Source organism: Chrysemys picta, chromosome 15, assembly GCF_011386835.1.
Source record: "Chrysemys picta bellii isolate R12L10 chromosome 15, ASM1138683v2, whole genome shotgun sequence".
Classification (NCBI taxonomy): domain Eukaryota; kingdom Metazoa; phylum Chordata; order Testudines; family Emydidae; genus Chrysemys; species Chrysemys picta.
This window is the reverse complement of record NC_088805.1, coordinates 3,439,649-3,466,102: the sequence shown is the minus strand read 5'-3', so window position 1 is coordinate 3,466,102 and position 26,454 is coordinate 3,439,649. Positions and strand designations below refer to the sequence as shown.

General features: G+C 48.1%; 1 protein-coding gene across 3 annotated transcripts in view; it reads right to left on the bottom strand.

Annotated features, from left to right (window-relative positions):
- LOC101933726 (oxysterol-binding protein 2) overlaps positions 1-26,454 on the bottom strand; it is a 374,699-nt gene that overhangs the window by 204,387 nt on the left and 143,858 nt on the right. Inside the window, exon 1 of one of the 3 annotated variants that reach the window (XM_065568641.1) lies at positions 7,246-7,620. The exons of the other annotated variants lie outside the window; for them this stretch is intronic. The gene's annotated coding sequence lies outside the window, so the exon portion shown is untranslated. Of the gene's footprint in view, positions 1-7,245; positions 7,621-26,454 lie in introns of those variants that run through there. 3 annotated transcript variants of the gene reach the window in all.

Below are 26,454 nucleotides of genomic sequence, written 5' to 3'. Positions count from 1 at the left end.
CAGTTCTCAGGATGGAATCCTCAGAGATGTCACTGATTATGCTCTAGCACAGGGGTGTGCAAACTATGCCCCGGGGCCCACATCCAGCCCTTCAGATGTTTTAATCCGGCCCTCGAGCTCTCCCCGGGGTGCGGGGTCTGGGCCTTGTCCCGCTCCACACGGCTCCCGGAAACAGCGGCATGTCCCCCGTCTGGCTCCTACGCATAGGGTCAGCCAGGGGGTTCTGCACGCTGAACCTGCCCCAAGCACCGCTCCCGCAGCTCTCATTGGCTAGGAACTGCAGCCAATGGGAGCTGCAGGGGTGGCACCTGCGGACCACTCAGCGCACAGAGGCACCTGGCCGCGCCTCCGCATAGGAGTGGAGGGGGAACATGCTGCTACTTCCAGGAGTTGCTTGAGGTAAGTGCCGCCCAGAGTCTGCACCCCTGACCCCTTCCCGTGCCCCAACACCCTACCCCAGCCCTGATCCCCCTCCCGTCCTCTAAACCCCTCGGTCCCAGCCCGGAGCACCCTCCTGCACCCCAACCCCTCATCCCCAACCCCAGCCCAGAGCCCACACCCCCAGCTGGAGCCCTCACCCCCTCCCACACCACAACCCCCAATTTTGTGAGCATTCATGGCCCGCCATACAATTTCCATCCCCAGATATGGCCCTTGGGCCAAAAAGTTTGCCCACCCCTGCTCTAGCAAGTCTCAAATGGAGCACGTGTGAACGGAGATTTTTCAAAGGCTTATAACTCTGTCAAATTTGGGCAGAATTTCCTGGGGACAGCAAAAGACACATCCCTGACACAAAGGCCATCCCCTGCCAAATTTCAAGTCCCTGCTTCAAAGCACAGGGGTGCGAGAGCTTCGAAAGGGAAAGGTCACCAAAAAAAAAATTAAATGTCAAAACAATGTATGTTTCCCTGCCCTTGTTCCCAGAAACGGCTGCCCACTTCGAGCAAAACTTTCCAAAAAGATTCGGCCACCTCGGGCAGACATCGGACATGGAAAACTTCAACCAAAATAATTAAACATTGGCAGTTATAAGCAACTGAACACAGGGTCTTATAATGGGAAGTGTTGTGCAACCTTCAAGATAGGTGGTCTTCTCACCCCATTATCTATCCCTACAAGACAAACTACACAAACTTTACATGGCTAGAGAGACTTTCCAAGATTTTCTTTTCACAGAACTATACAGTGCCTGGGGTTGGGAAGGTATTTATTGTTAACCTATACAAACACAAAGCTCAACATGTGCTCCCTCCTGTGTCTGGCTATTCCTAGTGTTCCTCCCTACAGGATCCCTTGGCTCCATTTGCTTCAGAGAGACTCTCAACCTTTTAAACTCCTGGGTTAGAGCTAATGAGACCCACCTAGTCTGACTGCCAGGGTGAGTCAGCAGGATGGCTCTGCATCTTTAGAACCTACAGTCCTGTCATTCCACCTATGAAGTTAGCAAATAGACATCCCCAACATAGTGGCAATGTCTTCCTTCCCTCATGCAGCTGGATCTTCTATTCTATTGTATGTAGGTTCTTATACTGCCCTCATTGCCATAGCGTCTGAGTGCCCTCCAGAAGTACTCTAAGAAACATGACCAACATCTCTAAACCGGACCCACAGCTAGGGGCCAGTGCACTATTTCACTTCTCCATCCCTAGTGGAAACAATCTGGGAGAGGTCACTTCTGCCAGTAATTTGAACAGGTCCTTTTTAAAACACAGAGAAATAACGTAAAAGCAACTATAATCCCCTCTTGGTGCACGTTCCATAGGCTATACCTTCCTCTCAAGAAATGCTCTAAGCAGCAATCACTGCTGGCATGAACTGAAAGAATGGGGGTGCCGATTTTTTTGATGAGTCATGCGCTGGTACATACAGGGTGTGTTTCGAAAATTAATGTCCTAGATCAGTAATACTCAGAGTGAGGCTCTCGAGCTGCAAGTGGCTATTAACATGTCTCCTACAGCTCTTTGCAGCACATGACAGCACATGACTGAATGTATAGCACTATGAAACAATGAATTCACACTGCTGTGGCCCTTTTGGGTAATGTTAATTGCTAATTTGGCTCCTGAACCACTGAGAGCTGAGTATCACTGTCCTAGACATTTTTAGTCATGGGTCTGCTTGGATTCGTCCTTCTCCAATCATTCCAGTCTGCATATAATTTGTATTTAATTGTACACAGCCCCATCATTCAATCCTAACCAATAAGTCAGCTTCAATCAGACAATCTGCAAGAAAGCAAGCATTTCAGTAATTAAGCAGAGCAGCTGTGTGATACACGTCTAAAGGGATATGGCCACAAACCCCATTCATCTCCTCCGAGTCCCAGACACCTCTTCTTCACAGTCAACTAGGGGGAGGGGGATAGCTCAGTGGTTTGAGCATTGGCCTGCTAAACCCAGAGTTGTAAGTTCAATCCTTGAGGGGGCCATTTAGGGAGCTTGGGCAAAAATCTGTCTAGGGATTGGTCCTGCTTTGAGCAGGGGGTTGGACTAGACCTCCTTAAGTCCCTTCTAAACCTGATATTCTATGGTCAGGGAACTTGAGGCACAAACCCACATATGCAGGTATGAAATGCCATTGAGAGAAAGAGAGATTTTCGAGGTTTGGTTTGACCTTTCTCAGCTGAGGCAGCATATACTTAATATACACTTTGTGGAAAAGAACAATACAGGCTTATGTTAGTATTCTGTGGTAGGTAATTTCTTTCCACACATTGGTTTAAAAAGAGCAATATTAAAAATAGCTTCAACACTCTAGGTCTTACAATGCTAATAATACTTTGCCCTTCTCAAGCACCTTCCATCTCAGCCCTCAAAGTGCCTTACAAACACAAAGCGCGTGGCAAATCCTCATGATTTAGGCCTCCCACGTACCCCCATGACACAGGTATTATCTTCACATGACAGAAGTGGCAACAGAGGCAAAGGGAAGGCCACATTTTCAAGAGAAGGCCTTTGGGGGGAGGGATAGCTCAGTGGTTTCAGCATTGACCTGCTAAACTGAGGGTTGTGAGTTCAATCCTTGAGGGGGCCATTTAGGAATCTGGGGCAAAAATCTGCCTGGGGATTGGTCCTGCTTTGAGCAGGGGGTTGGACTAGATGACCTCCTGAGGTCCCTTCCAACCCTGATATTCTATGATTCTATGACTTTGGTTGTCTTAATTCTGAGCTTCCCAGCTTGCGATACTGGGGCTTGATTCTCAGAGGTCACAAGCACCCTTGGCTCCAATTGTAGTTAATGGAATGTGTGGGTGCTCAGCACCTCTGAAAGTCAGGCCCAGTGCGATTCAAGCTGTCTACCCAAAACCTGAGGCACCCAGAAGAGGAGTCACCCTAGAACATGGTGGCCAAAGTGACTTGCACAGGGCCACATAGGAAGTCAAAGGAGACGATCTCAGATCTCCGTAGGCCCAGAGAGGCAAACAGATGGAATTAGTTTTATTAGTTGAATTAGTTTTATACCAGAGATAAAACTATATATTTGCTTTTCCTCAAGTTCAATTGCCTGGGTGAGGAGAGTGGATTCTCTCCTTGAGACTGATTTCTGTTATTGCCCTCCCTAGCTTACTTTCTTTAATTCGAAAAGCAATACCAGAATGACAAAAATGTCTATGGGCTGTATCCTGCTCCCATGAGGTTAGCGGTGGATGGACAGTGATCCTTGCTACATCGGTTTTGCATAACTAACAAACATGAAATTCACCCTACTGATGAGGATAAACTGAATAAAATAACCCTTCTCCTAGCTTGGGATCCTGAGGAGCTAAAGGACAGATCTTTTATTAGTACATAACATTTCTGCTCATGTATGCTTCACTTAGGCCTTCTCTTTAGCACTGTAAATTGCCTAGGACCATGTTTTACATATTTATGGACCATAAACTGCTAAGCAGATGGACCGTACAGAGAATCTTTCTCTAGCTGTGTTCTTGTAGTTTGTCTGATAGGACCCCCGCCTTTCTTCATCGAAATCAATGGGAGGTTTTGCCATTGATTTCAACAGGAGCAGGGCTGGATCCTGACAGCGAAGCACTGACAAACACAGATTAAGGCCTTGCTTTGCTCTCGTCAGCAGGGCCTCAGTGTAGTGAATTAAAATGCACAGAATCACTGCAAAGGCTGAGACAGGAAAGGCCCCAGGGAAAATGCACAGCAACATATTGTGTTGTCATTCATAGCTTAATATCAAATAATGAAAACAGAACCTAACACTTGAAGTAGGAAGTCACCACCACTCCTTCATAATGTGAAAAGCTGACAAGGAGGTTAACAGGTCAGAAAGCTAGTCCCTGACAGTAACACATCAGTGGCTTTCTGGCTGGGGATGGCTTTGAATATTTGTCTTGCTGTCACTAGAATCTGGCATTAAAATGCAGGTCTCTGTTCCCCAAAAGTATCAATGCTTCACATGGATCAATAGATATTGACAATACAGAAGATAGATTTTTATTGTCTTCTTGAAAAAGAGGATAAAATATTGCCATTTCTACAGCAATGTATATCAGGCTTCAAAGAACAATGTCCTCCATGAATAAAACATTCATTCATATATTTCATTACAGCATCTGAAGGCCATGTAGTCATTCACTGAGAAACATGCATGAAATAGTTAGCAATTCAGAGACTCATTGCCTGCATGAGAATTACATTTAAAAAAAGTCTTAAGCAAATTATTCTGCGCATGACAGTAGAAAAATAAAATTTTGGCCTAACATAGTTTGACCAAAGTGGAAAGTTCAGTGTTATGGACCTTAAACGTTCACTGTTCTCTGATTTTAAATCACAGCATTAGGACCCCCAGAGGATCTTTCATTCCCACACCCCCCATATCTAATATTTCCCTATCCTGAATGCCTCCTTAAAACAGTGTGAGCTTTCTGGCCCCTGCCAGATGTACCGAATTCTGCTGTGAATGTCTAATAGCACTATTCAAATGTTCTCTCTAATTCAGGGAATTTGTTACTTAAAGATAAAAAAGCAGCAAAATCTAATCATACAAGTTCCTTTTCCTCAACCAAAATATTATGGGCCCAGGGACCAAAGGCAAAAGAAATCTGCCCCTCCACTTAACTCTGAATTAAAAACAGGGAAGTGCTTTTCTTCAGACACAATGGACAATGTGACTGTCACGCAACCATTGGAGGAATCTGACATTGTTTTAAAGTGGGTTATATGCAGCCAGGAACTGCAATACACCACACCTGATCCAGAGAGTGCAGGCCAGGTAGCTCCTGCAAGGTATCTAGTAAAACCAACTGAGCCCCAACACTCCCAAACACAATTGGCAGATCTTTATTATTATTAATAATAATTAATTAATTAGTAATAGTGGTGTGATACTACTATACGCTTGAGTAAAATTTTGATATTAGCCAGTTTTGTCCCGAATTAATACAGCAAAAATCCTGTGATTTAAGAAATGTTATTAAATTAAAACAAAAAAATTATTGTAATTGCCTAACTGTGCGACAAGGAAAACATCTTAATACATTTCTTTCTGCTCTGCCCATTTCTAACTATTCACCTAATCAGCTAGGGTCCAAGCCTCATAAATGTCACATAAATACGAAACACCCAAAACTAATGCAGCACAATGTTAAGCAGTAGGTTTTCTCAGCTCCAACCAACATCTCCACTATTGTCCAACAGACTACTGGAAAACAGAAATATTTACTCAGACATGCCATCATCTGATCAGAAAAATGTAAGTAGTTCAAGTGAATCTTTGGAAACCAATTTGGCATAAAAATTGCAATATAGAGATATTAATAGTGTTGATAGCTCAGTTATTAAAGATGTCCGTGTCCATTCTTCCTGTCCAGAGGGCACAGATACCCCGGGAGGATTGTTTTACACAGTAATTCTAACCTGTTCTTTTCAAACAAGTCCCGCCACCATTGCAGCACTCTCTTTGCTGTACTAACCTTAAAACCAAGACACGATTTGACACAGCTTCTCAATTATTTCATGGATCCCAAACCCACGGGGAGGATCCAGGCAGCAGCCTGAAGAATCAGATGCTGGAACCACCATAATTTAAAATACACTTGCTTTAAGAAACAAACTGAAACGTAATTTACAGCTGCCTGGAGTCTGCTGGAATGTGCCTGTCAAAACATGCTGCCCCTGTCACACTGAGCTGGTTAAAATAAATGTATTGTTTGTCTAGGAACCTGTCTGAGCTGCAGGAACTCAAAGATCTCAATTGCCTGTGCTGGCAGCATGCATACTCCCCCCCTCGCATCTCCTGTCCCATCTCCCCAGCAGAGTAAGCCCTTCCAAGCTCTTTGTCTTGGCAGCAGGCAGTAACAGCCCCCAGAGACTGGCTCCTTTGTCTTTCTGTCTGACCTTGCCAGGTGATGGAGACCTCACTCTGATGCGGCCGCAGGCAGAGGTGACCCATGAGGTTTAGACACATCTCCCCCATGGATGGATGGCAGGAGGGGGGCGTCTGGGGGGTGGGCAGGGGACCCAGGACTTCTTGTGCGGTCCAGCTTCACAGGGAGACTGAGGAGTAGTTACTCAGAGGCAGTCTCTAGGCTCGGGGGAGGCTGGTGTAACACTGGACCATATAACACTGGACCAATTTGAATTTAAAAATCAAGTTTGCATGGGGGGGGCACTGAAGTGATTAGCCGCCCCAATCCCAGAGCCTCTGCCTCCTCTCTCCCTGCCCACAACAGCCAGAGCCCCTTCGCAGCACTAGCACATCCAGCCTGAGCCTGGCCAATGAAACATGGCTGGGCCATGAGAGCCAGAGCTTTTCCAGCTGATCTCTGTATCCCAGACCCATGAACCAGCCTTGCAACACTCACTTGCTTCCTTGCCCGGGGCGAGTCATTTCTTTGACTGGCAAGTAAAAGCCAGTTATTCATTTCATTGCAGGGGAAGGTGAATGGGTTTGGTGCCTGGACTGGTAATAAATGTCAGTCAGGAAGACTCCCCTTTATCCAGCGCTCAGGGAAGCTGCGCCCCCTCCCCCCATCCCCTCTATGTGCTGGTAAGCTGCACCCTGCATGGCTAGACGCCGGCCGTCCCCCTCTCAGCAGAGGAGGCAGTGAGCACGCTCAGCACCTCTCGGTCCCTTTCCCCAAGGGTGCTCAGCAGGGTCTCCAGCACAGCTGTCACCACAGGAGTCCAAGGGAAGAGTGGGCTGTAGGGCGGGGAGATCCCATCACATCCCCCTATGCTCTGTGCTCTTGGTGGGACGCTGGGAGTGGAAGTGCAAAGTGATCTCTTTACTCACCCCATGGATCTGGTCCCAGTTCTGGTGCTGGTTCTGCCTCAGTGGCTGCAGGGGCCCTGGAGGTTCTTGCAACACCAGCAGCTGAAGTGACACTGCACCTCCTCCTCCTGCCACGCTGCTCCCGTGTTTTCTTTCTCTCCCTCTCAGTTCATCTTGCTGCCTGTCTGCTGAGAGATCCAGCTAATCTCTGGACTGAATCTGCAGGCAGCTGCAACCAATCCCCACCCAGGAGAGCAGCCGCTGCTGGGGGCAGCTGATCAGATCAGCACCAGGGACAGCTGCCAACCAAGTCTCCAAAAAGCCACAGCTACAAACTCAAAGAGAAGAGGCAGCTTAGTCTGTCATTTGCACATCAGGGAGATCACCACCAGCAGCCCCTCCCCTGCCCAGCCCCCGAAAGACTCGGAAAAAGCCGAGAAATGTGGAAACTCTACACTCCAATTATGTATTTTTCTCTTTATTCCCCCCTCCCCGCCCCAAAAAGGAGAGAGAACAGTCTGAGGCTGTCAGAGAGTCCTAGCACAGCACCCCCTACGCAAGAGTCCATGGCTAATGGCATTTTTCACCCAACCTAGACTCATTCCGTGCTAAGGGAATACAAAGTCTAGCAGACAACAAACTGGTGTCTCTTCACTTAACCTCTCCAATGACTCTCCAGATCTCCTTGTTTTCATGGAATATTGAACCTCAGTGACAAAGCAGCAATAGGCACAAGACAGCTCTCCAATACTCAGCCAGGCCAGGATCACACATTGTTAAAATGCAGGGCCCAGAACACAAGACAAGGTCTTCAAGTCTATTTATAAAGGAAGAATTAGCCTGTCCCCTAAAGCTTTAAAAACCTGATACACCAGCAGTTGAAAGATAGGCTGCTTCTGGCCGCAGACTTTGCCAACATAATTTCATCGCCTCAAAATGCCCTGGGCTTCTGCAGCTATCAACCAAAAATGAACCCTTTCGAATGAAGCTATCGTTCCAATGCATGTGTGAAATATGTGCAAACATTCCTTAGCATCTGTATTGTTATTATTAATTACTGTTGTTCTTGACATGTATATTGTGGTAGCACATAAAGACCACAAAACTGGCTGGGCCTCACTGTGATAGGCATTATACAGATACATAAGAAACGACGCTTCCTGTCCCAAATTCCAGAAGACAAGACTTAATAGGAGAACAATACAAACAAGGAGGCGGGGGGGGGGGGAGGGAGGAGAAAGAAGGTGACAAATCTAATAGTACATGTTCCCCATATAAAATCCAGTTGCCTTATGGGTGCTGACAATGGGATATGGACTAACCAAACTATCAAAAAGAAAATACGTTCACCTGAAAAAGCAGCCCCTATCGTCATGAGCTCACTGAGCACCATCTAGTGTGCAAACGCAGGCATGGCAAAGCTGTAACAGAACACAACAGTGCAGGGTCATCGGGGTGCCACCATTCCAGGTGTATGGCACCTGTCCACAGGACAGTGAAAAGATTCACTTCCATTTAAGCTATAAAAAGGAGGCGGTGCACTAAACTGGGAGTCCAGAAGTCTGTGTTCTCTTCCCAATTCTGCCATTAATTAGCTGGGCGACCTTGGACAGGTCACTTAACCACTCTGTGTTTTCAGCTTCCCGCCCGTCAAGTGAAGATAGCAATATTTTCCCACCTTTGTGGAACACTAGGAAATCTACCATTGAAAAGCGCTATACTACTGTTGGCAGAGCTGGTACCTATACCTACAGTTAAGGCTGCCTAACATTTTCCACTGTAAGACTTCATTTTCAGTTGCTTATAACTTTGCCAAACTTTAATCACTTGGTCTGAAATTTTCCATGTGAGTGTCTGCTTCAGGCCGTGTTGTTTATTTGGTGGTGGTGGTTGCGTTTCTGTTTTTATTTTGTGTTGATTTATTCTTTTTTCAAAAGTTTCATCTAAAATAGTTCAGCGGTTTCCAAGAACAAAGGGAAAGTATTGTTTTGCCCATGTTAAAAAATTCTTATAAGTGTTTCACTGAGGAGCTTAAGTGCCTCCTTTTGGAGCACAGATGTCAGTGTGTCACAGATGTGCCTTTTGTTGTCCCCACGAAAATGTGCCTAAATTTGGCCAACTTATAAATCTCTGAGAATCTCAGTTTGCACATGCTCAGTAGAGATTTCAGAGTCAGGCAGCTAAATTATTTCACCATTCCGTCTCTACCAGGCATACTCCAGCCCAAGCTGCAGGGCAGAGTAGGGCTGAACGAGGCAGAGCAGTGCCTAATCACATCATTAAAGACTGTACCATCATGCATACAAATGTGGGGGCTAAACTGCCATTGCATGGGCAAGCTTAATTGTGACATTTCCTAATTTCTGAGTGCTTGACTTTGCAACCTTAACGTTCTTTAGCACAGTTTTGTAAAGGTTTTTCTGTGTGGGTAACTGTTAGCTATTCAAAGTGCTAAAGACCCAAAAGGTAACAGGAAAGGTGAGTCATAAATTCATAAAAGCAAAGAAGTTCAGATTCAAAGCCACTATGGCACTATAAAAAGTGACAAAGAGTCCTATGGCACCTTACAGACTAACAGACGTATTGGAGCATGAGCTTTCGTGGCTGAATACCCACTTCGTCAGACGCATGTGATAATTCCTAATGCACTAGTATTAGTGCTTATATTGTCCTGTATCAGAATAGCTCACTAAGTGATGTTCTAAATGAGCAAGAAAACATTTTTACGTGATTTCACAATATGAAATATGGCTTGTAGAATTTAAAAATGTGGCTGGCTCTGAACATTTTGTGGCAGCACTTTTACTCCCGAGCCCGCGTGCACTAATGTACTGGCTCACCAAACTGCACAGCAACACAAAGGATGGCACTGTGCATGTGTTTTCATCTCCGTTGCACTGCTTGTTCACATGGAGAAGACTCTTACCTCGTGACCGCTCAGATTGCTGGGCTCTGCCAAATGAACACAGCCGTCTTTTAGCCAGTGCCTTAGTTCTTGGATGGCACAACTCCGAGTTAGTAAAAGTTAAACACATTCAGAGCTTTCCGTTTCCCTCATGACACCAGCAGTTTTCAGGCTCCGCTACCAGCAATAATAGCTGACCTTAGCTACCCCATCTAGGCATTTTAGGGATTCCCATTGACTTCAATGCCCTTATGCCCTACCCATCACTGAGGTGCTTTTCATCCTAAAGGATCCCAGAGCCCTCTCTAAACTAAGGCCTTCTCCTGCAAGCTGCTTCTCATGGGCAGAGCCAGTGTAAGATCAGATTGTGCCCGGGACATTGCCCAGGGGGTGCCCACCAGGACCTCTCATCTAGCAGAGGGTTGATGTTGTCCCCTTTATTCTGGATGCCCCAAGACTCCAGGAGAGGCTGCTCTGCAAGGTTCTCATGGCAGGAAGCTCCTGTGTAGGTTTTGCACATGCCCTCAACAGAGCAATGGCATCCATGCCCCACCCCCTCACTCCTCCATGGATCGGTCATGCCCCTAGCAGGACTCACCTGTGCGGGATTGGGGCTGTACTGTGCATGTGATGGTGTCACAGGGTGCTCCTCTTTGGCCAATTAAGAGGGTGGGACAGCACATGAGACTGTAAAGGATCAGGCAGAATCTGAGTGGGGTGAGACCTGGAGAAAGGCAGTCAGGAAAAATCAGGAGACTGGGGCAGGTCGCTGGGGAAAGCTGCTGAGAGCAGAAGGCTCTTTGCAGGCCTTTCCAGGAAAGCAGGAGTCATTATCCGGAAGCCAGTGGAGAGACTCGCTGGCTGACCTTCCTGAGCCAATGCCAAAGGGCCGAGGCAGCAGTGTGCAAACTTTTCCAGTCACGGCCCCCTTACCAATTAACAGAATCTGTCCGCATCTCCCTCCACTGCTGCACAGCCAGGGCTTCCTCAGCCACGGAGCTCGGGCTGAAGGCAGAGCTGGGGATGGAGGAGGAGCTTGGCTGGGGACAGAGAGGAAATGAGGGCGGAGCTGGACTGGGGGCGGACTGGGACTGGGGGCGGAGCAGGACTGGGAGCTGAACGGAGTTGGGGACAGAGCTGGTTTGGGGGCGGGGCAGGGCTGGCAGCATGGCGCTATCTCCCTGCCCTCTGTAGGGACTGGCCCAGGTGCCACCATGTGCCCCTCAAATGTTCTCCCATGGCCCCCTCAGGGGGCATGCCCCACAGTTTGGGAACTATTTGGCTGAGGGCCAGGAAGCCTGTGGAAGTGCTAGTCAGCTGTCCCTCCTGAGCCAGAGAGGGGACAGGCTGAGAGGGTTGACGGCTGAGAGCAGCAGAGGGGAATGAGATGAGAGAGGCTGCAGTGAGGGAGGCTAGGGCTGCGCTGGAGAGCTGCGGCACGGTGAGGGAGGCTGGGGCTGCGCTGGAGACCTGGGGCGCAGTGAGGGAGGCTGGGGCGCGGTGAGGGAGGCTGGGGCCTCACCAAAGAGCCAGGGCGCAATGAGGGAGGCTGAGGCGCGGTGAGGGAAGCCAGCAATCTACTTAACGTACAGTCTGGACTATGGTTGTGGGACTTGGTGTTGGGACTTGTTCTCTTATGGTTTATGTGCATGGATCTTTTACAATAAATGAACCCCACAAGGGCTATATTGTACTTGGGAAGACTTTACGGAGGGAAACTGAGGCAAACTTGCCTGTTGTGCCAGGGACTGCCACAGGAGGGCACTCCAGGTGGGGCTGCCATGTGACAGATGGTTTTGGCCAGGAAGAAAACAGGTGCTGCTTATGGTACATTTAAGCATATGGGTGCACTCATCTGAGGAGCATTTTCACAGGAATCCAGAATTTGGCTTGATACAGTATGTGGGGCAACAATGTACCACTGAAATACAGCCAGCTCTTGGGTGGAACATGGTTGCCATCTGACACTGCACAGCAACACTACATAGCTTCGTAAGATGAGAAGGAAGAAAAATAGTCTATCTAATTAAAGCTGGACTTAGGGTGATATTTACCCCTATGCAGTGAACCAACGCAAGGTTTATTATGCACCGTTTAAGTCCCATTTGAGCCTTAAATAGTGTCGCTTCTAGAGAACAGTGGAGGTGGGGATGGAATGTGGGGGAGATGGAAGCAAATTATAGCCATGCAGGAAACCAAAACAGTGCAGAGAAAACAAAAAGGGAGTTAAAATCTCCCTTCAGTCCTTTTAAGTCCCCCCCCCTCCAGCCGGAACGTGGCAGTTCTGGAGCAGATACGGCGTAGCAATGACTGGAGACCTTGTGTGGATTCCCCAGGGATTCATTAACAATACTCCTGCTGCAGTTCCACAGCGTGGCTTCACTGCCAAACCTGGCATGTCTGTGTTTCCTCCATCCCTATCAGCAACTGTCTTTTGATCAAGGGATAATGAAGCATCACTGAGACTAAGCCGCCTGGAGAAAACCACGATAGTTAGCATCTTTTAATACACACGGGAGCATTAGCTTTCAGGGCACAATGCGAAGCACATTTCTGTGCTCTCTCTTTCATTTGCATTTTTTCCTCTCACATTTTTACATAATTAACGTGCTTTAACTTTGTCAATGTGCTGCGAGGTGCCAGGTGCTGTAGAAATCAATAAAATAAACACATCATGACAGGGCACAAACCTGCAGCCCGGGCGAACATGGCAATTCTATCTGCTTCTTGGCAGACCTGCCCTGTAATGGGATCATTGCAGGTCTAGGTGCTTTCTAAGTAATGACAGTACAACAGACATCAAACGCCAGAGTGTATTGTTATTGCTTTAAAATGACTATAAAACATTGATTTGGGTCCTAGTTTGTTTCTTTATGAGCATAAGGAAGGCCTGAAAGGTGGGTCACGTTTATTCATCTGTGGCCCTGAATCAACAACTCCCAACCTCCAAATTTATCCAGAAAGGAAGATGGAGACATCAGGGACCTATGTTAGGAACGAAGTCAGAGCATCTGCCGTAGTAGGTATGGGGCAGTTGGAGGAACATGCAAAAAGGGCCGACCGAAAGAATCCCTCCATCAAATGTTACTCAGATGGAATTATGGGACTTAACACAGAAAGGACATGCAAAGAGTGGCCCAGGAGAGCAGGACCTTATCCACGCCCTGAGCGATGTTTGACAGTGTGAGAAGGATTCCGATAGCCTGGTCTACGCATCAGTTTGTAGTTAGAGTGGTAGACACACACCCCCATCCACTTACGTGGATGCAGTTTATCCGTCTACACATGCTTATAGTAGAATAGTTTATTTCTGTATGGGAATAAGATATCCCAGAATAAGCCATCTTTATACTCGTATAACTGCATCGACACTAGGAGCTGTACTGGTATAAGGATATGGGTAAAAAAAAATCACCCGCTACCTGACACAGTTATAGGTACAAATACTATGTGTAGAACAGGCCTGAGTAAAAAATCCCTTCCCCTCTGAATTGCTCCAATTTCACTCTGTTGGCTCTGGAGACCATTCATGATTGATCATCTTGTGATCAGTGTCATCATTTCACTAGCTCTCCCATCAAAGACCTTCAAGCGAGGCAAGACCTGAAATTCTAATGGCAAAAATAATCAGGGGGGAAAACCACTTTAATTTTAAAAAAACTCAACAAGCCTTTATCCATCACAGAGCATCATAAAAGGGCACAAGCCCATTTTGTTCCTCTGTAGGCCATCTTTCATTAATGTATTTTAATTATTTCCAGAATGTTACTACTCCACAGTTTTTGTGGCAGACTAGAGAAAATTCCAACAAGATTTCTTTTGGCTTGCAAGCTATGGTAACTTCTATAATCCAACGTGACCATGTAAAAATGACACACGCAAACGGCACAACCTGCTCCCTGTGTGCAGCGGCCTAGACTCAGCTGACTAGAGACAAAATACCATTTTGGTACATTTTACTCCTGTTAACATTATGCAGGTTCCACACAGCGGTGGGAGAAGGAGCTGGATTCAATTCTGGCTCAAACAAATCATAAACAGGGCCAGGTTAATCCTTCAGCTACAGCTGTGTAACCCCACAAAAAGAAATAAGGAAGATTTTGAAGGCAATGGTTTGGACTGGTCTAACTAACCTAACTAACTAATCTTAATTACTGATGGTGATGTGTAATCCAGGGAGAACCTAGCTCGACTCACTAACATGATGTTGAGTGTGCAGGGCTGGCAGCTAGAAAAACAAACTGGGCTGGATTCTGGACCTCACACCTGTTTTACTCCAATGAAACTTAAGTGAAGTGACTATTGATTTACCTTAGTGTAGCCTAGATCAGAATCAGGTCCAGTGAGTTCTTGTGAAATGGAATCACTGAGAGATCACATGAAGCTCCATGATACCATCTTTACTGAGCCAATTTTCAGAGTAGCACTGTACTTTCAGAGGCCCTGGATGAAAAGGAACATAGTGCAATCATCCGAGATGCTTGGCTGGAAGTTCCCAATTTAAAACATAGTTATTGGACAGCTAAACTACAGCCTAGAGGAACAAACCAGGACAGCATATCATTGTGATAAATGAAGGAAGACAATGGATGTTAATTTCAGTGTCTTCTGCCCTTCTAACGACCCCTTGGTCCAAGCTCTCACTAGATCTGGAGGAGGAGCACGACATTCCTAGCAACAGCCCAGTCACCATTCCCTTGCGATTGCCTACTGACAACGTCTGCAACAACAGGGAACTAAACTGAAGCAGGGGACTGAACGCAGCGTTAGCAGCCCTTCCACGGGGAGCAGTTCATTGCAACAGACCAGATGCATCCATCCAAGGACGTTTTGTACTCCTTCTCTAAAGTCTTTGGATATTTCAAGCTGGGCAATGTGAGTCTGCTGACATTCTTCATGTGCAGCCTGAGCATTTCTACTATTGAGAACAGCCTCTAATTGTCTGTGTCTCTTCGTTTTTGGGTTCCCATCTTGAATCTCTCATTTGCAGAGGTGCCGAGCACCTGCAGCTCCCACTGACTTCAGTAGAAGTTCTGCGTGCTCAGCACATTCAAAAATCTGGGGTACTGCGTGCAGTTCTGGTCTCCCGGGTTTAAGGAAGATGAATTCAAACTGGAACAGGTGCAGAGGAATGGAAAACTTACCCTACGAAAGGAGACTCAAGCTTGGCTTGTTTAGCATAACCAAACAAAGGCTGAGGGGCGATATGATTACTCTCTATAAATACATCAGAGGGATAAATACCATGGTGGGAGAGGAACTATTTAAGTTAAGCACCAATTGACACAAGAACAAATGGATACAAACTGGCCATCAACAAGTTTAGGCTTGAAATTAGGCGAAGGTTTCTAACCATCTGGAACAACCTTCCCAGGGGAGCAGTGGGGGCAAAAAACCTAACTGGCTTCAAGACTGAGCTTGATAAGTTTACGGAGGAGATGGAATGATAAGGTTGCCTACAATGGCATATGACCCATCCACAACTGTCGGTAGCAAACATCCCCAATGGCCGGAGACGGGACACTAGATGGGGAGGGCTCTGAGTTACTACAGAGAATTCTCTCCCAAGTGTCTGGCTGGTGGGTCTTGCCCACATGCTCACGGTCTAACTGATCTCCATATTTGGGGTGAGGAAGGAATTTCCCCCCAGGTCAGATTGGCAGAGACCCTCGGGGTTTTCGCTTCTCTCTGCAGCATGGGGCTGGAGTCACTTGCAGGTTTAAACTGGAGTAAATGGTGGATTCACTGTAACTTGAAGTTTTTAAACCATGATGTGAGGACTTCAGTACCTCAGCCAGAGGTTGGGGGTCTATTACGGGAGTGGGTGGGTGAAGTTCTGCGTCCTGCAATGTGCACGAGGTCAGATTAGATGATCATGATCTGGCCTTAAATCCTGTGAGATGTCTCATGTCAGGCACCCAAAAACGTAGGCAACCAAATTTGGTGGCAACTTTGAAAATGCCAGCTACAGCGCCTAGGACTTACTGAAGATTTGAGTCTCTAATTTACCCTGCAAGGTGTGAAGCTTTTAGCAGGGACATCTCCTGTGTAAGTCAATGAGGCCTCTTGGGGGGTGTTCTGCTAGGAGCAAACGCAGACACCCCTTGTAGTCAGACAAAGAGGTTTGGTTTTGCTGTGTAAGAGGAGGCTGGGTGGGCAGAGCAAGGGACAGGGCAACTCCTCCTGGTCCTGCCCATCCAATGGCAGCTGCATAAAGGCTCCACATCAGTCCTTGGGCTGAAATAACGTCAGTGGAAACGCTCCAAGATTCATTCCTCCAAATATCTATCTCCCCAGCAACCAATCTGCTCCTTGGACCAAAAGCTGTGATCTGGATTTGCCCCTAAGAGATGTGGCTGCTCGCAATCCTGACGTGAAAGGAACCCTGTTCTGCTCATTCGTTATGACAGACCATGTTTCTTTAACTACAAAGATCTACTCAGAGAAATGTAAATGAGCCCACACCCACAGCTCTTGAGCTTCCCCCTGAAACACACACAGGAACTGACAACACGCACAGTGCATTTCTCAGCACTGTTGTATGTGCATCGGTCTAACGTGCTAGAGAACAGCTCTGACCTGAATGATTTACACAGACACAGCCACTAACTCCAACCCTTTCTGCAGCTTGAGTTCAGAAGTAAACAGTTGCCTGAAGCATCTTTGTGCAATAACGTAAATGGCAGGTAAAAAACTGAATTTCAATCTTCAGAGGTAACATTTGTTGAGCAAATACTACTGAAGATCGAAATTGATGAGATTTGAAATATTTGCAGTTGGAGGTTAAAGCCCAGAGTCTTCAGTCTCAGACACCGCATGTGAGATTCATTTCTCTCAGACTCAAGCCATGCCAGCCCAGGGTTTGCTGGGGGTGGGGGACCTAGTATCAAATTATTTCCCACATGCAGCTTGTAACAGCCACCTTCAGGTACAGAATTGCTCACGTTTTTTATTTCTTAGATGATCTCAATGCAAATGGCACAGGCTCTGGCTTTCTCCCCAGGGCAGCAGAACTGCACCATTTCTGCTGCTGGCCTACAATGTGTAACATGCACAGAAATACAGGGCTCCAAGGTGACCAGCTGTTCACTCCACAGGTGCACAGGAAGTGGGGAGAGGCACAAGAAGACTCTCTCCCCCCATCTTGCACCCTGACCAGAAGCTGGGCACAGCTGCAGAGCTTGTGCGGGCTGGATTGGCCCCTGCTAGTACCCATGGGGATGCAAGACACCCATAAGGGGTAAAGAGGTGAATGCAGTGGAAAGTATGTAGCACTTGCAGTAAATTACAGACTGAGGACCTGGTTGCCCAACTTGATCTGTCGTCCCCTTGGGCACCTGAGACCAAAATCTGACCTCTGGCCAGCTGCAAGCTGAAGGGGTTCAGACATGATCAGACAACCACAAAACCCAGAGACAGGAAATGTCATCAGTGTCACACGTCAGCCAATCTCCGCAACCAGTGTAGGACTGCTCACCCCGCAGTATGTGGCCAAATCTAGCAGTAAAGATCCCAAGTGATGGGACTGCAAAAAGGGAGGTTTTAAGGTGAAGTCTGGAGTGAGGAAACGGTTCAGGAAGGTAGAAAACAAGCAAAAACGCAACCCCCTAATTCTTCAAAGTCCCGGCAAAGGGACAGGGGTGCACGCAGGGTCATTCAGCTTCAGGGCCACCACACGCAGGGCTAGAGGCAACATGTCCAGCTTGACTAGCGGCTCCTCATTGTCAGGAAGTAATTGATTTGTAGAAAACCTGCCCCGATCCTTCCGGAGTAATATTCAGACCATAAGAATGCCCACAATGGGTCAGAGCAATGGGCCATCTAGTCCAGTATCCTGTCTTCTGACAGTGGCCAATGCCAGATGTTTCAAAGGGAATGAACAGAACAGGGCAATTATTGAGTGATCCATCCCCTGTTGTCCAGTCCCAGCTTCTAGCAGTCAGTGGTTTAGGGACACCAAAGCATGGGGTTGCATCCCCGACCAGCTTGACTAATAGCAATTGATGGACCTATCCTCCAGGAACTTACATCCTTATGTTTGATTTAAACCTGCTGCCTATTAATTTCATTGGGTGACCCCTGGTTCTTGTGTTATGTGAAGAGGTAAATAACACTTCCTTATTCACTTTCTCCACACCAGTCATGATTTTATAGACTTCTATTATATCCCCCCCTTAGTTGTCCCTTTTCCAAGCTGAACAGTCCTAGTCTTTTTAATCTCTCCTCATATGGAAGCTGTTCCATACCCCATATCATTTGTGTTGCCCTTCTCTGTACCTTTTCCAATTCTGATATTTTTTCTGAGATGGGACGACCAGCTCTGCATGCAGTATTCAAGGTGTGGGCGTACCATGGGTTTATATAGTGGCATTATGATATTTTCTATTTTATTTTCTCTCTCTTTCCTAATGGCTCCTCACACTGGTCGCTTGTTTGACTGCCGCTGCACACTGAGCGGATGTTTTCAGAGTGACCTACAGAGATTTGCCCAAACAGCCAGTCAGCACATCTAGCCAGGCACTCATTCTCTCTGCAGGCTCAAGTAGACAGACAGTATTTTCCTGCTCCCTCTCTCCTCACATCTGCTTCTCATCTTACACTCCATGACCTTCTCTAGCGGATAATAAGCTACTGGCCCTTTCCTTGTGGAACCACTGCCTGCAATTACCAGCAGTCTGGGTATGCTGCCCATATTCCTGGAGAAGAATCCTGATCAAAAGCCTGTTAACTCCGGTCACTGGCAGACACACAGCCTGGCTGGCAATTGGAGGTCAGCATCCTGCTGGAAACCTGACCAGCTATACCCAGGAGAATGCCAAGCCTCCCGCTCAGTTCCCTGCAGGAGGAAGATAAACCTACCCCAGTGCTCTGGAACATCTCAGTCCCAAACACAGAGCACAAACAGTCTGCTTAGAGATGCTTCCTTCAGCTCTCCAAAGTGAATGCCGGCTTCCCTCCCATCCAGCCCTTTTCTTCTCAGCTTCAGCACCACCTCTTCTACCTCTGCCTGCGTCAGGGGCCTCTTTCTGTAGCCTTTTGATTTCCCCTCATGTCAGCAAGCAGGCTCATTACCGATACCCACTGTGACACATCTGTCAGCCCCCACATAGCTAATGCCACTGCCTCTCTCCACCAGACGATCAGTGTACGCTCCCATCAGTCCACAGCAGGGAAATCATAAATCAGGTTTTTATCTTCCTGTCGCTCTCTCTCCCCGTCTTGTTTTCCCTCAAGGACACGTCTCCCTTCCGTTGTAAATGAGCATTTAACTGTTTACAGTGAATGGGCTGCTGCTAAAGAGAGATTAGATTTGCCAAGAACGATCAAAATCATATTTTTACCTTGCAAAGCTACACAGGCAGTAATTGGGGGTCAAAAGCCACCCACTATTAGTCTCAAGTAACGTTGTCCCTGGCAATATAATTGCATTACACCACAGCTGTATCTGATTTTATATTGAAAAGGGCAGGAGTCCGGAGCCTGTTCATCAGATCGGACTATATCCAAACCCTCGCATAGCACCCTCCAGTCCATTTATGTCTTTATCTCTGTCCTACAGAATCAAACTTCAACACTGACTGCATGGGAAAGGAGGGAGGAGGTGACCCACAGTCGCCAACCAAGGGCTGTTTGCTCTTTGCTGGCCTATGTGGATTGTGTCGGTGGGTCTCAGTGCAGTTCCCGGAGATGAGGTATCTGTCACAGGTGGTCTGGCCCTTTAAGGAGAGTTGGACGCAGCCCCACCTGTGTCTTGTTATCCAGGTCTGGGCTTGGGCTGCGGACTGGGTCAGGAGAACAGACATCACAATGACAGCTTGGGGGTGAGGTTCCCATAGGGGTGAGCCTGCCCCACCACAGAGCAGGAGATTAGTCAGCCACCGATGACCTCTGAGTACATCACCCTACATGCTGGTTACGTTCCCTTTCCACCAGGGGTGCCATTGTCTGAGAGTGTTGCCGTGGAGAAACTTGGAGAACTCTGCTGGATGAGAGAGGGCAGTAAATGTGGAGGAAGGAATAAAGCCTGAATGTTGCCCCGTCTTGGCTCCCCTCTTTTTATGCTTGAACACTGAACGTGGTGCTGAACATGAGCTGGCTCCTGCAGGTACATGAAATCAGAAACCAAAAATACTGCAAAACCAACCTAAACCTAACTAAAAAATAAAGCGGTTTCATGGCAGCCTAGCAGATTCCCGTCCCCAAGCAGACGGACAGGAATGGGGATGTGTTTAACAACTGGAAATTCTTAGATCACAATGGGAAAACTATGGATTTGCAACAGAGCTGGATAAAATCCTGTAAATGGCAAAATCTGTCACATGCTCCAACAGCCTCTGGATATGTCAGCAACTGACCCTGGAGAAAAGTAGGAATGGACCTTTTCACCACAAACCATATACACAATAACTACCTCGTTATTGTAGACTACTGTTCAGACTTCCGGGAACTAACTGAGCTGTCAGACAGCACCACAGCGATCAGCTTAGGCAATGTCTACACTGCCAAGTTTTTTCGCCCAAAGTTATACCACTTTTATTAAAGTGCTTTAATTAAACTGATGTTGCATGTACACACTATACTCCTTGTGTCGGCAGAGCACATCCACACTAGCAGCTCTTGCATCGACACAGAGCAGTGCACTCTGGGTAGCTATCCCACTGTGCAACTGGCTGCAGGGTGCTTTGGGAAGGGTTTGCAATGCCTCATGGGGCAGGCACAGCGTCACATGATCCAGGTTTCTCAATCCTATCGTTCCATGGGTATCCTACTAGATTGCCAGGCGCTTTTCAATGAGAGTGTGGGGGGTAGGGGGAGAGTGTGACAGGGAGCGTGTGTGTATGGAGGGGAGGGTGAGAGACAGACAGAGGAAGTACTTCTTGCAGAGGAAGTACTTACAGAGTCCCAGCGTGGCTTCAGACCATCACGAGGCACAACTGACGTGATTTTCGCAGCCAGGCAGATCCAGGAAAAATGTCAAGAACAACACCAGGAGCTGTATACGGCCTTTATCGATCTGACCAAAGCCTTGGACTCTGTCAGCTGTGAGGCTCTGTGGAAAAGCATGTCAAAGCTTGGCTGCCCAAGCAAATTTATCACCATTGTAAGACTCCTCCATGACCAGATGACTGCCTCCATCCTGTGCCATGATTCCATCTCTGAGCCATTTGTCATCCGAACAGGCATAAAACAAGGCTGTGTACTGACACCCACCGTTTTCTCTATTTTCTTAGCAGCCATGAAAACATTAACCCAAGACTGTCTGGCACAGAGCATTAGCATCTAATATCAGATTAACGGCAACCTCTTCAACCTTTCTCAGCTCTGTGCCAGAACTAAAGTCATATTGGCAACAATAACCCAACTCCAGTACGTAGAGGATTGTGCTGTAGTTGCACACTCAAAGGAGGATCTACAAACAGTCCTTAATTGCTTCGCTGAAGCTTACAAAAGCCTAGGGCTAATCCTGAACATCAGCAAAACAAAAATTCTCCAGTCAGTCAGTCAGTCCCTGGTCAATCATCAGACCCACTAAGGAAGATCTACATTGACAAAGAAGAACTGGAAAGTGTAGAACACTTTGCCTATCTTGGCAGCCATCTCTCAGAGGGCAGACATAGACGTCAAGATTCAGCACAGAATTGGCTGTGCCAGCTTTGCCTTTGGCAAACTGTCTCGCCAAGTGTTCAACAATCACAACATTAGAACACACACTAGACTTTTGGTTTATAAAGTGGTGGTAATCCCAACTCTCCTCTATGGCTGTGAGACTTGGGTGACCTACAGAAAACACCTGAAAAACCTGGAGCACCAGCACTTTCTTCGGAAGATCCTCAACATAAAGTGGGAGAATCATCACACTAATCTCAGTGTCCTCACAGAGGTCAACATTTTCAGTGTTGAGGCCCTGATTATCCAGCAGCAGCACCAGTGTGCGCATGCCTGATGTACGCTTATCAAAACAACCGCTGTACACCCAGCTCACCAAAGGAGAAAAGCAAAGAGGAGGCCAAAATAAATGCTTTAAAGACACCCTCAAGATAAACAGCAAGAGATGTGGCATTGACACCACACACTAGGAGACAGCAGCCTAGGATAGGGATAACTGGCGAAGACTTGTCAGTGAGGGCATGTCCACTCTTGAGGAAAATTGCCTTGCTCTGGTCTCAAAAAAATGCCAGAAAAGAGAGGACAGACAACGGTCACGCAGCAATCGTGGCCCAGCCCTGTCTTCCAACACCATCTGCAACGTCTGCCAACGAGCCTGCGGCTCAAGGATCGGACTCCTCAGTCACCATGAAAAATAAAACCTGTGAAAGATCATCCTCGACCTCGCAGGATCGCCAGTGATGATGATGGGGAGGGGGGTAAGTGTTTGACAGGGAGCGCGTGTGTGTGTGTTTGGGGGGGGGAGAGACAGACAGTGTGCGTTGGGGGTAGGGTTGCCAACTTTCTAAGTGCACAAAACCGAACACCCTATCCCCGCCCCCCCCCTGAGATCCTGTCCCTGCCCCGCACCTTCTCTGAGGCCCCGCCCCCACTCACTCCATCCCCCCTCCCTCCATCGCTCGCTCTCCCCCACCCTCACTGGGCCAGGGTGCAGGAGAGGGTGAAGGCTCCGACTGGGGGTTGAGCTCTGGGATGGGGCCAGGGATGAGGGGTTTGGGGTACAGGAGGGGGATCCAGGCTGGGGATGCGGGGTTTGGAATGCAAGAAGGGGCTCAAGCAGAGGGTTGGAGTGCAGGAGGGAGTGCGGGGTGTGGGCTCCAGGAGGGGGTTTGCGTGCAGGAGGTGGCTCAGATCTGGGGTAGGAGGTTGAGGTGCGGGAGGGAGTAGAGGGTGCAGGCTCTGGGAGGGGGCTGGGGCAGGGAGTTGGGGTGCAGGAGGGGCAGGGAGTTGGGGTGCAAGAGAGGTTCGGGAGGCGGGCTCTGGCCGGGTGCCACTTAGCTCAGGCGGCTCCCGGGCGGCGGTGCAGCGGGGCTAAGGCAGGCTCCCTGCTGCTCCTGAAAGCATCCGGCATGTCCAGCCCCTAGGTGGAGGCGCAGCCAGGCGGCTCTATGCGGTGGGTGCTGCATGCGCCTGCAGGCCCCACCCCCGCAGCTCCCATTGGCAGCGGTTCTCGGCCAATGGAGCTGCGGAGCTGGCTCTCGGAGCAGGGCCAGCACGCGAAGCCTCCCTGGCCCCTGTGTCCAGGGGCCGCAGAGACGTGTCGCCGCTTCCGGGAGCTGTGCGGAGCCAGGGCAGGCAGGGAGCCTGCCTTAGCCCTGCTGCGCTGCGGCCCGGACTTTTAATGGCCCAGTCGGCGGTGCTGACTGGAGCCGACAGGGTCCCTTTTCGACCAGGCGTTCCAGTCGAAAACTGCACACCTGGCTACCCTAGTTGGGGATGGGGAGAGTAAGTGTGTCTGTGCTATCTCTTAGGGCTGGTCTACACTTGGGGGGGGGGGGGGGGATCGATCTAAGATACGCAACTTCAGCTATGTGAATAGCGTAGCTGAAGTCGAAGTATCTTAGATCGATTTACCTTGGGTCCACATGGCACAAGATCGACGGCCGCGACTCCCCCGTCGACTCCGCTACCGCCGCTCGCTCCGGTGGAGTTCCCAAGTCCACAGGGAGTGCGTTCGGGGATCGATATATCGCGTCTTAATGAGATGCGATAGATCGATCCCCAATAAATCAATCGCTACCCGCCGATACGGCGGGTAGTCTGGATGTACCCTTAAGTTCAGACAGCCACCAGAAGCAACCTGTCCTGAGGCAGAGACAGGGGGAAACCCCGACATCAGCCCCCGCCTCCCTCCCTGGCTCAGCACAGCACAGTCTCTCTCTCTCTCTCACACACACCCCTCTATGTTCACAGTGTGGGAGACAGCAGGAGCATTCCACGGGAATGATTTGCTCTTTGTTTCCCGGAGCAGCGCAGCACAACACAGCAGGCGGGTTGTCAGAGTGGAGTTTTGAAAGGGGAGGGGCACATGCCTGCAGGGCTGCTGAGTTCAAAACATTGTGGGACACCTCCCGAGGCTAATTACAGCGATAAAAGCAAGCAGGGTGTTTACACTGGCTCTTTGGCAATAAAACCTTTGCGCAAAAAGCCTTATCGCTCTCGTCCACGTGGTTTTATTACAGTGCTGCAACTGAGGAGTTTCGTTGCAAAAAGCGGCTTTGCAGTGTGTACACCTCTGCTGCTTCATCGACAAAAGCTGCCTTTTGGCGAAAAAACTGGGCAGTGTAGCCCAGGCCTTAGACAAAGCAAGGAAGCATTCCAGCAGGCATTGGATCCTAAGCTGTGTAGTTTCAGACAACAGGCCCCAGTTTACTTGCAGTGAGTTTTACCATTTGCCCAGCAATAGGAATTCAGTCTTCTCACATCATCACTATAGCAGAGCCAATGAAACAGCAAAGCCAAATCAGCAGTTAAAATTGTTAAGACTCTGCTAAAGAAAGCTTCAAAAAGGCAAAGAGAATCTACAGTAAGCCAGTCTGGACTGGGGAGAACTCGCCTAGAGGGCCTTCCTAGCAGCCTGGAACAGCACTTGATGTAAAGTCACATGTGCACCGGGTGCCTATAGCCCCAGCACTGCTGCACTGACAATGGTGGAAGATGTCACAGACAAAAGAAAGAGAGATATAAAGGCCAAACCCTGCTAGGACCAACAAGCTAAAGACCTTCCAAAGCTACAACCAGAAGACCCTGTCAGGATCAAATTATTTCCTCAGGACAAATCACACATTTGGAAGCATGCTACATGTGTCGAACAGATAAATCCTCATTCCACATAGCAATGGATGGGCATATATTTCACCAAGACAGCAAATACATACGCCCATTATGTACACAAGACCAAAACACGGACATGCAGGACAGTGAAATACGCCCTCTGCTGAGACTTGATCAGTAAGACATGGAAGGTATCATGCCAATGAGCAACTGATAGATATTGGAACAGATTCTCCCAACACCACCTCCCCAAGGAGAACCACTATCAAACTGCCTGCAAGGTATACACAAGATTCTGTACAATATTAAGGCTTATTCCTGTTCAATTTTGATATCTTCAGTGTGACCAAAGGGATATTACAATAGACAGCTTCCCAGCGAAGGATGTTTTAGTGTAATAGTGTGCTCATGTAGAGAGTAATTTCTAAGAACTAAGAGACGTGCTTGATGAGACAGGACTGTATATGTGGGGGAAGGAATAAAGCCCAGAGGTTGCAGTGTCTTGGTGCCCTCTAGTTTTATGCTTGAACAATGAACAACAATCCCAGGTGCAGCCTATGGGCACCACACTAGTAACTCATTCCACTTGTGTTCTGACCTTTGGGCAAATTCTGCTGCCAAACCGAAAGGATTGGAGTGGTTCCCCTGCCTCTGACAGTCACCCCCTCTCTGAACCCTGCCTGTCAGAGATGACTTATCCCTGGGGCATATAAAAACACTGCTGAAGAACTATTCTTTTTGCCTTTGTACCAATCAACCAGTGCTTTCTACAAAATCTCCCAGGAGAAAATAACTCCAGACTCCCATATGACCCCCTAACCCACAACACACAGGCTCCAAATTATGCAAGTCGCACGCGCTGGTATCCCACTGAGATAACGAGACTATTTCGCAAGAATAAAATGCAAGCGTTCCACACCAGTGAGCAGAAACCCCTTCCCCCAGGGGTGCTACCTCCTTCCTCAGTTATGCAAAAGTGGTTTTACTTAACTAGGAAAACCAGGCTGATGAACATGGGAGAACACTGGTTTGGGGTAAAGCTTTATTTGAAAGGTGTGTTTTACCTGCCAGGCTCGGGCTCACTCAGAGCACTTCCGACAAGGAGCTCTGCAGCCAGGGGCCAGCCACAAGAACGCTCTGCTCTCAGAGTCTGCCCCACTGCCTCGGGCCAGCACTGACGGGGAACAGAGATAATCTGGTGCACTGGGCACTGGACCGGGGGTCAGGAGACCTGGATTCTATTCATGGCTATGCAATTGAGCCACAATGTGACTATCAACAAGTCACAGCACCTATTTTTCTTTTCCACCTTTGTCTGTCTTGTCTATTTAGATAAGTTGTTTGGGGCAGGAATGGTCTCTCACTTGGTGTGCGTACAGTGCCTCGCTCCGGGGGGTCTCAAGACAGTACCATAATACAAATTATTACAATAATAATAAAGGGTCAGGTGGGATTTTCAAATTACTTACGTGATTTAGGAGCACAAGTCCCATTGATGCCCAAGGCTTGTGCTCCTAAATCACCTGGGCAATTTGAAAACTCCACCCATCATTGTTCAGCTAAGATGTAAAATTGACCCATCAATCATTTGTGATTATTGATAA